The following is a 9,291-nucleotide window of genomic DNA, read 5'->3' as shown; positions in this document are numbered from 1 at the left end:
CTTGGGCTGTCAAAGGGAGGCAGGCTTCTCCCTGGAGGGCAGGATGAACAGGCGGACTCCAGGCAGTCAGGGGCTGGCTGCCTTGTGAATGGGTTCAGGTCCCACAGTAGCTGCGGGCCTTGAGCAAATCAGTTGGCCTCTCTGGCCCTCTGTCTCTTCTTCAGAAGGGCAATCGCTAATTTCGAGATGCTCTTCACAGCTCATCAAAGGCTTTTATTTTCTTACTTGATATTCAACACCTTTTGAGGTGGGGATCATGATCATTATTTCCATTGCACAGAAAAAGGAAATGTGACTCTAAAAGACTTCTGGGGCGCCTGGGTGGCTCAGTCGGTTAAGCATCTGCCTTCAGCTCAGGTCATGATCTTACGGCTCCTGAGTTCGAGGCCCCCGTCAGGCTCTGTGCTGACAGCTCAGAGCCTGGAACCTGCTTTGGATTCTGTGTCTTCCTCTCTCTCTGCTCCTCCCCTGTTCACACACCGTCTCTTTCTTTCTCTCTCTCTCAAATATAAACATAAAAAAAAAGAAATTAAAAGACTATGAACCATGGGATCATGACCTGAGCTAAAGTCGGACGCTCAGTCCACTGAGCCACCCAGGTCCCTGCTCATGCTCTCTCTCTCTCTCAAAAATAAATAAATATTAATAATAATAATGAATAATAATAATTAATAAATAATTAATAATAATTAAAAAAATAATAATAAATAATAGTTAAATGACGCAGGTAGCACAGTGGGGTCTTAACTCCAAGTCCTGTGACCTCCCACCCCATATGCTTTCCTCTGGGCCTTACCTCTTTTGTGAAGGACTTTATATTACCTCCTATGTTCCACTTAAGCCCGTGAGATACTTGCTGTTGTTACTACCTATTTACCAATTAAAAAGTAAAATCCCGAGGTTCAGAGAAGTTACAGACTGGCCCAAGGTCTATAGGTTGCCCAAGTCCCACCCATGGCTTGTTCAGATCCTTGTACCTCTGTGGGGCGGGGGGGGCTGGGATTTGGAGGATCTGGCATCTAATGTCTTTCTGGGGTGAACCCTGCTGTCACCCTTGTTCTCTCCCCACCCCATCCTCTAGAGAATTCCTTTCCCCCATACCACCATCGTCCTAGATGAAAGTCCAGTGCCTCTGGATGAAAGGGAAGTGGGGAGCACTTGGAGAGGCTAGGCTTGGGGTGGCCCCGAGAGCAGTCACACTCTCTCCATCGTGCTTTTTCACTACCCCTCTCCTGCCCTCCCCAGCGGAGGAATAGCCTTTCCTGGTCTGGGGACAATCCTTTAAGAGCAGCCGTTCCCACAACGGTCCCTTTAAGGGACCACCTGCAGGAATGGTCATAAAGCTCAACTACCAGCTCCCTGGAGCCCTTGCTGGGCATCGGATCCAGGGTGCTGTGACCTTTCTTGGCCCCCGCCCCCCCAGGCTGGGGTTACATATTTCACCAGCAGCCGAAGACTGCTTCCCAGGGTGAGCTCACCACGGAGTTAAACTCTGTTTGACTGTTCCTATTTTAGCCACTCACGAGCTTGAGTCCCTTGAGTTACCTGTGGAGCAGTGGCTAGTTCGATCCAAGTCTCAGGGGAGACACTCCAAGATTTAGGAGAGAAGATTTCTCTCCCTTCTTTAGAAAGGGGAGAGGGGGCGGTCAATACACGGTTCCTTCTCTAACACCATTGCTTTCTGTCCACTTTGTGCCCAGGGACACCAGAAGACTTAGCTAGGGCTCTCTGATTAGTCCTTACATTTTTGTAATTTAAATTCTTTTATTTTAGACAGAGAGAGAGAGAGCGAGCAGGTGAGAGGGGCAGAGGGAGAGGGAATCTTAAGCAGACTCCACGCTCAGCACGGAGCCTGACGCACGACTCTGGGATCGTGACCGGAGATGAAATCAAGAGTTGGACTGAGCCACCCAGGCGCCCCTCTCCGATGCCTATTAATAGTGGTTTCTTACTTCTATAGATTGTGGCACATTTTAGTTTAGAGATAGCATTCCCCACGCTACTCCTCGGAATCAGTGTGGGGTGTGAGATTACGTTGATCCTTGTACTAGGTTGGAGAAGTTAGAACTTAGAAAGTCCAAGTGACTTGTCCACGGTCATAAATTAGAGGCAAGTGGAGCAGTGTCTACCCACCTCTTGGTCTGGAGCTTTCCTTGGTCCTTTAAGCTGTCCTTTGAAACGTTGTAAAGGTGGCTCCTGGAATGCAACGTTGTTGGGGACCGTGCTGTCCTGGTGGCCCACCTCCATTTTGTAGAAGAACCAGCTGTGGCCAGCGAGGTGAGGGGTCTCGGGGACTGAGGAGGCATCAGGCTCTATTCCCAGAATGTAGGGCAAGGCTCTCATGCAGGAGGCTCCCATAAATGTTTGATGTATAAATGAATGAATGAATAATTAAACAAGCAGATCTCAGCTTTCCCAATTCCTAGTCAAATATGCCTCCCCATACACCTATCTCGTCCCCGCACGTTCATCGATCGGAAAATATAAAAATCGGTTTTCAGCCTTAAGAAGAAAACACGAGTGGGCCCCCTCTGCCGAGAGGAAACATAAGAAGCAGTCTGGGAGGGGGGCAAGGAGAGATTTTCCAGGTGAAGAAATCGAGGCAGGGGCCTTGCTCGGCTCTGCCGTAGAAGGACACCCGCACAAAGAGTTGCCCTTGATGCTCCCCTGACTTCCCCATCCCCAGGGAGGAGGAGGCCAGAGCCCATGCTTCAGAACCGAGGAGGACCGCTAAGCAGGCAATGTGGCCGCCTCGTTCTGAACCTCTCCTGAATTTCATCTGTGACAAACCACTCTTCATAAACCCCAGAACTGCCCATCGTCACCGGGGTGAGGCAAGCAATGCCTGCTGCGAGGGAAAAACAATTAGAAATACAATTAATGTTATAAAAGCTGGTCATAAATATTTGAGTTCTCTCTCCAGAGAGGAGGGACAAGATGACAGCTCACAATTCCTTGTATTGACAAAAGAGGAAACAGTCCATGAAACTGGTCATTTGCCTGGGTATTTTTATCTATCAGATCCGAGCGTCGGAACAAGGGAAGCATGAATGATTGGATTAGCCACCCAGCCTTTATGTGCTTTTGCAGCATCAGCAATATGCAGTTGCTGCAACCCTCAGACAGACGTGGGCACGCACACGCGCTCGCTCACACCGGCCAACGAGGGTGGACACGCTCCCGCACAGCTAGGCAGGCGTGACCCCGGGCGCAGACGCCGCTGTCCGACAGGACAGGAAGATGGACTCCTCCACCCAGACCAGCAGTAGAAAACCACGAATAGCCTCCCTCCAGAGCCCTTGCTCTTCCTTCCTGGAGAACGACGGAGCCCAAGGCACCGCATCGCATCTCGTCCCCCTCTCGGGCCCATGGCCCCGGTGATGCCCTTTGCGTTGGTATCCTTTGTGCCTTGCCCTTGCCTTCCAAGCGTCCATTTGGTTGTTCCTTGGGTGGTCTTGGCTCCACCACGTGCTCCATGCGGCAAGGCCTGTTCGTTTGGCAGCCCCCAGCCCGTCCGGTGCCTGGGTTCTCTGTTCCCACTCTCCGCAACTCCTGGGCACCTCCGTGCGCCGGGTGGGCCTGGGCAGGGGTGAGCGAGGCAGAGGGTGGGCATGGGAATGGCAAGGGCTCTGTGCTGTTTGGGACAAAGGCCCCCCCCTCAGCAGGCATGTGCAACCACCAGGAACCTATGCCCACCAACAGGAAGCAGAGCTCCCTTGCTCTCCTTGCTGGGGGCACCATGCCAGCATGGCAGATGGGCAGGTGTCAGCTGCCAAGGGACCTCAGATAGGATCCAAATAGGTCTGCATTTTTGGAGGGCAGGGCATTCTCTCCTCTGCTCCCTTAGTAAACGCAAGACCAGCTGATCAAACCATCTCCCTATGTATTGCCTCGGTTCCCGTGTGCGTGCCTTTCCCTTACCTCTGCTATCAGCCCCTCAGCCCATCCGGAGGATGAGAAGATGGAGGGGGTTCGCACTGGCCTCTTCCAGCATTCAGCGACACTTACATATGTTCTGAGGGTGGGCACCTCTGGACTGAGAAGCACAAGACCCCCGAAGCTGCTTGCTGGGGCTTTTCTTTGGCTCCTCTGACAGATGATTGCACAGTGTCAGCTTGATTACCTGAAAGTGGTGGGAAGCCCACTCACTGCCTCATGGGCAGCTGGTCTTTTGCTGGACAATTTTATTCCGTGATACAAAAATCTGCATCCAGATTAATTCCAGCTCTGCCCTGGAGCAACTGAGAACAAATCTGCCTTCTCTTCCTGTATAACAGCTCTTCAAATATTTTAAACCAATGCTCACATCCCTGAAGAGGTTTTGCTTCTCTAGGCTAAGTATTTCCTGTCCCTTCAGTTCCCACGGGCATACCTGGAGTGACATAGGACCCAGATTGCTTGTTTGGATTGGGTAGTGGATTGTTAAAAAAAAAAAAATAGGTGCGGAATTCAGACACACTTGAGACTGAGTCATCTTCGTCCAGCGGGGAAGTCCCCTCAGCTGCTGTCGCCGCCATTCGATTGTCTACACGTTTGGATTAAATGGCATTTGCTGAACTGTAACTATGTGATAAGGGATCTGTCTTTATTAAAAATGGATATTATTATTTGTATTTTAGAAATGAGAAAACCGGTACTTGGCTTCTGTCGGGTTGTTCAGCTGGTCTACGACAAAGCAAGGGTATGACCTGTTATGGCTTTTGTTTGCTTGCAAGTCAGCCAGGCTTCCATGACTGGAGATGCAGCAGGGTGCTGGCAATGTTTGTGAAGTGCACGTGTAAGCCTGTATTTCCATGGTGTAAGGCTAACCAACAGCCGTCGACAGACTACCCCTAGAGTAGCGGTGTGCACGGGGCAGGAGTGCAGAAGGTGACTTCTACTCTCTGCTTCCTGGATTCTTCTCTTGTTTGAATGTCCTTCTATGGTTGAATGTCCTTAGCATGGCCCAGAGTTCCAGAGCCTGGATGCCAGTCACGGCGGTAGCCTTTGCTTGCTCTGTGACCTTGGATAAGTCGATCAGTCTCTTTATTCCTTTATTTCCTCAACTGTAAAATGGGACTACTAATTTTTAGTACATATCTTTTAGGTTACGTTTGTCAAGAATAATGAGCTCCTTTTACTTATTTATTTATTTTTTATTGAAGTATAATTTACATCAGTGCAGTGAACCCTTTCCAGTGTAGATTTATGAGTTTTGACAAATGCATAAAGCCACGTACCCATTCCCACAGTAAGGATATTGAACGAGTCCATCAACCCCACCCCCACTCCCCGGATTCCCATGTCCCTTGTCATTTAACCCCTGCCCACCTGCAGCCCCTGGCAAACGCTGATCTGTTTTTTTGTCCTTACAATTTGCCTTTCCCGGAATAGCTTATAAATAGAATCATATCGTATATAGCCTTTTGAGTCTGGCTTCTTCACTTAGCATAATATATTTGCGATTCATCCATGTTGTTCAGTAATTCATTCTTTTTTATTGCTGAGTAGGATTCCGTTGCATATAAACCACAGTTTCTATATCTATTCACTAGAGGAAGAACATTGGGGGGTTGTTTCTAGTTGTGGGTGATTATGAAAAATGTTTCTATAACATTCACATACAGGTTTTGTGTGCACATAAATTCTTTTCATATGGTAAATACTTAGACTGGAATTGCTAGGTCATATGACAAATATGTATTTAACTTGATAGGAAACAGCCAAGCTGTTTTCCAAAATGCCCATATCGTGTCACGTTCCCACCCTCAAGTATGGAGTTCCGGGTGTCCCACATCCTCCCCAGGGCTTGGGATTGCCAGGCGTTTGCTTATTTATTTCTAATTTCAGCCGTTCTTGTAGGTCTTCACTGATACCTCCTTGTATTTTAATCTGTGTTTCTCCAAAGACTAAAAATGTGGAATAGTTTTTCATGTGATTGTCTGACATCTGCGTATCTTTTTCGGTGAAATGTCTGCTGCTCATTTTTTTTAATGGGTGATTCGTTTTCTTACTGTGGAGTTTTAAACGTTCTTTATGTATTCTAGATTGAAGTCCTGTGCCAGATACAGGTTTTGGAAATAGTTTCTTCTAGTCTGTGACTTGTCTTCTAAGTTTCTTGAGAGTGTCTTTGAAAGAGAAGTTTTTTGTGTGGATAAAATTCCAGTTTGCCAAGTTTTTCTTTGATGCGTAATGATTTTGGTGTTACCTAGAGTCAAAATCGTTTTCTTTCATATTTCCTTCTAAAGGTTCATAGATGTAGGTTTTGTATTTAAGTCTGTGTCCCTTTTGGGGTTGCATTTTGTATACGGTGTGAGGGAAGGTCAAGGCCTCTCATGTGAGTCTGCTGTTGGACTCCTCAGATCCTCTGCCTTCGCCTCGGCCAGGCTGTAATGCCTGTGCTGTTGTTTACATCCCTGCTTAACGAGACTGGCCTCTGCTGCCCTGGGCATTTCTTAGACTCAGGCAGGATGGAGTTGCCATCTTTCCAAGCTATTCAGTAGCTATTTCCCACTCGGCACAGAGCATGCTAAGAGCTAGAAGCTGCTTCGTGTGCAGGCTGCCTGGGGGTTGGGACCCATCCGGAGAAAGATGTACTGGGTCTGCCTAGTCCTAAATGACTCATGGATTATAGCCTGGATTGTTAGTTGGTCATGGAAGATACTGGCGTGGAGCGGGACAATTCAGCTGTCCTTGGGCCCTGGGCCCCTGGCTATAACCATCTGTAGAGAGCTGCTGATCAACCAAGATTGAGGGACTGAGAGGTGGATGGTGGGGTAGGAGAGTTGAATGCAGTCAGGTCTCTGGTAAGATCGAGGCCCATGGGAGCAAACACACGAGACTTAGCAATAGCCAGTTTTCACTCTCCCCTTTGCTGATTGTAAAGACAAAAGGCAGTCCTAGGGCACTGAGAAATGGCTGTGGTCCACTGTCCCCTCCGTTCTGTCCACCTGTCTCCCCCGCTTGCCCTTTTCTGTTCCTGTGGACCAGTGTCTCAAACGGGGAGAGAGGAAATGAACAAAGCAGTTCAGGCTGGTGAGTGAGACGAAGCTCCAAGGCCCCGAAGTGTGAAGTCAGCAAGGGCCCCAGATGTTCATGTTTCTACCCAAGACACCGGAAGAAGGTTTAGATGCCAAAGCCTGGGAAGGAAGAAAATGGAATCATTGGAGTTCTAAGCCTGAAGAGATTCCTAGAAAATTACTTTTCCCCAGCATCCTGCCTCTGATTGGAATCTCACATAAGTTGTCCTGGAGAGAAGAGCCCAAGAGAGATGGCGCAGTCTCCCTTGGTGATTATCTCCAGCATTAACCTTGACCTAGGCACTTTGGTATTGGTTCTGGTCTTTGGGCAGATGATATCTATAAAGGAGGGGGCAGGCTGGTCGGCAGAGGCAGGCTGTGGAATCAGGAAGAGACCTCAGGTGAGGTGGAGGTGGGCGATTGCATTGTCCTGGGCTGCTGCTGCTGCTTTGTAAAACAGAGGAAATAAGCCACTGCTACCACCACAACTGATACTTGTGACTGCCTGCTATTTGTCAGGTTCTTTCTATGCATTTTAGTAATTAATTATTATTTTGAGAGAGAGAGAGAGAGAGGGAATCCAAGCAGGCTGTGCAGGNACTGCTACCACCACAACTGATACTTGTGACTGCCTGCTATTTGTCAGGTTCTTTCTATGCATTCTATACAAATAATTAGTAATTAATTATTATTTTGAGAGAGAGAGAGAGAGAGAGAGAGGGAATCCAAGCAGGCTGTGCAGCCTGACACAGGGCTCAATCCCACGATCATGAGCTCATGACCTGAGCCAAAATCAAGAGTCAGATGCTCAACCGACTGAGAACCACCCTGGTGCCCCTTTATATGCATTTTCTGCTTCAATTCTTACAACAGCCTGAGGGAAGTATTCTTATCATCCCCATTTTACAGATGAGGAAGCAAAGGCACAGTGAGGTTAAGTAATGTACCCCAAATCCTACTTCTACGGAACCTCTCTGATACGGTTAAATTATGTAAGTGAAGGTCCCATCCACTGCTTCTCTGTTTCGCAGGCGATCAGTGCGCGCTAATGCGAGTATGAAGGTCAGGCTGGCGACAGGCACTCCAGTTATTTAACTCCATGGGGTTCAGCAAAGGGCACAGACTCACAGGAAGTTAGGGGCGCTGGTCCTCCATCTGGAGGATGGCTCAAAGTGGCCAACTGACCCAGCAACTAGACACCCCCCCCGGCCCCCATGCTGGCCCTTCATTTCCTTTCTGCTAACAGAAGGGCTCAGATGAGATGATTTCTCAGGTCCCTTCAGGTGCTTGCCTTTATGATTCTTATTGATTTATATTTTTATTCTGTGCCTTCAAATTCATGAAGGAATATTAGACCGGGCCAAGTTCTTGGAGACAGGCTCCACACCGGTCCTAGGAGAAGAAGCAGGAGATTTCAGAGAAAGGGACAGAATTTAAAAGGACGACTTCCCCACTTCTTTCTGCTCCTCTGGACCTTATACATCTTTCAAGACTCAGCTCAAGGCCTATATGGCCTGGGAGGCTTTCCAGGACCAGCCTGGTAAACGCACTCCTTTGTAAATATAATCTGTGTGTGCAGCACAGTTTGAGAAGTATTAATTAATTTATTAATGTACTTCTTGTATCTGCCTTGTGCCAGCGCGGAGTTGCGGTGGCTTACACGGGTATGTAACAGGAAATGCGAAGTCAGGGGGAAGGGGAGATAGAAAAATAAAGGAATATCCCAGGGGATCAGGAATGAGGCTAGTAGAGGGGTGCAGAGATCCCTGCCCTAACCATCTACGGCTGGTGTCAAATCGAGGGTATGTGGCGCCAGTATGGGCAAGGTAAATGGATCAGTTTCATAATTCTTAGCGCCTGCACGATGGGAGAAAAGAGAAGGAAGGGAGGAAGGATGGGACGGGAGAAAAGGAAAGAAGATTTTTTTTTTTGAAGTTTATTTATTTTGAAAGAGAGAGCAACAGAGAGACAGAGAGAGGAGAGTGAGCAGGGGTGGGGCAGAGAAAGAGCGAGTCCCAAGCAGGCTCTGTATTGTCAGGGTAGAGCTGGATTTGGGGCCCGAACTCATGAACCGTGAGATCACGACCTGAACCGAAATAAAAAGTCGGATGCTTAACTGGCTGAGCCATCCAGAGGCCCCAGGAAAGAATATTGTTTTAGGAGAAACCCAATTGTCCCCAGTGCCATGAGGAAACGGGGGTTTCCCTGGGCACCTTCCTGTACATAACCAAGGAGGAGCAATGTCCTCAACAATACCCTTCTAGTACTGGCAAGTCCTCACGTCTTTAGGCTA

This window comes from Crocuta crocuta, unplaced genomic scaffold (genome assembly GCF_008692635.1).
Source record: "Crocuta crocuta isolate KB4526 unplaced genomic scaffold, BGI_CrCroc_1.0 scaffold374, whole genome shotgun sequence".
In the NCBI taxonomy this organism is placed as follows: domain Eukaryota; kingdom Metazoa; phylum Chordata; class Mammalia; order Carnivora; family Hyaenidae; genus Crocuta; species Crocuta crocuta.
Note: the sequence above shows the minus strand (reverse complement) of the source record.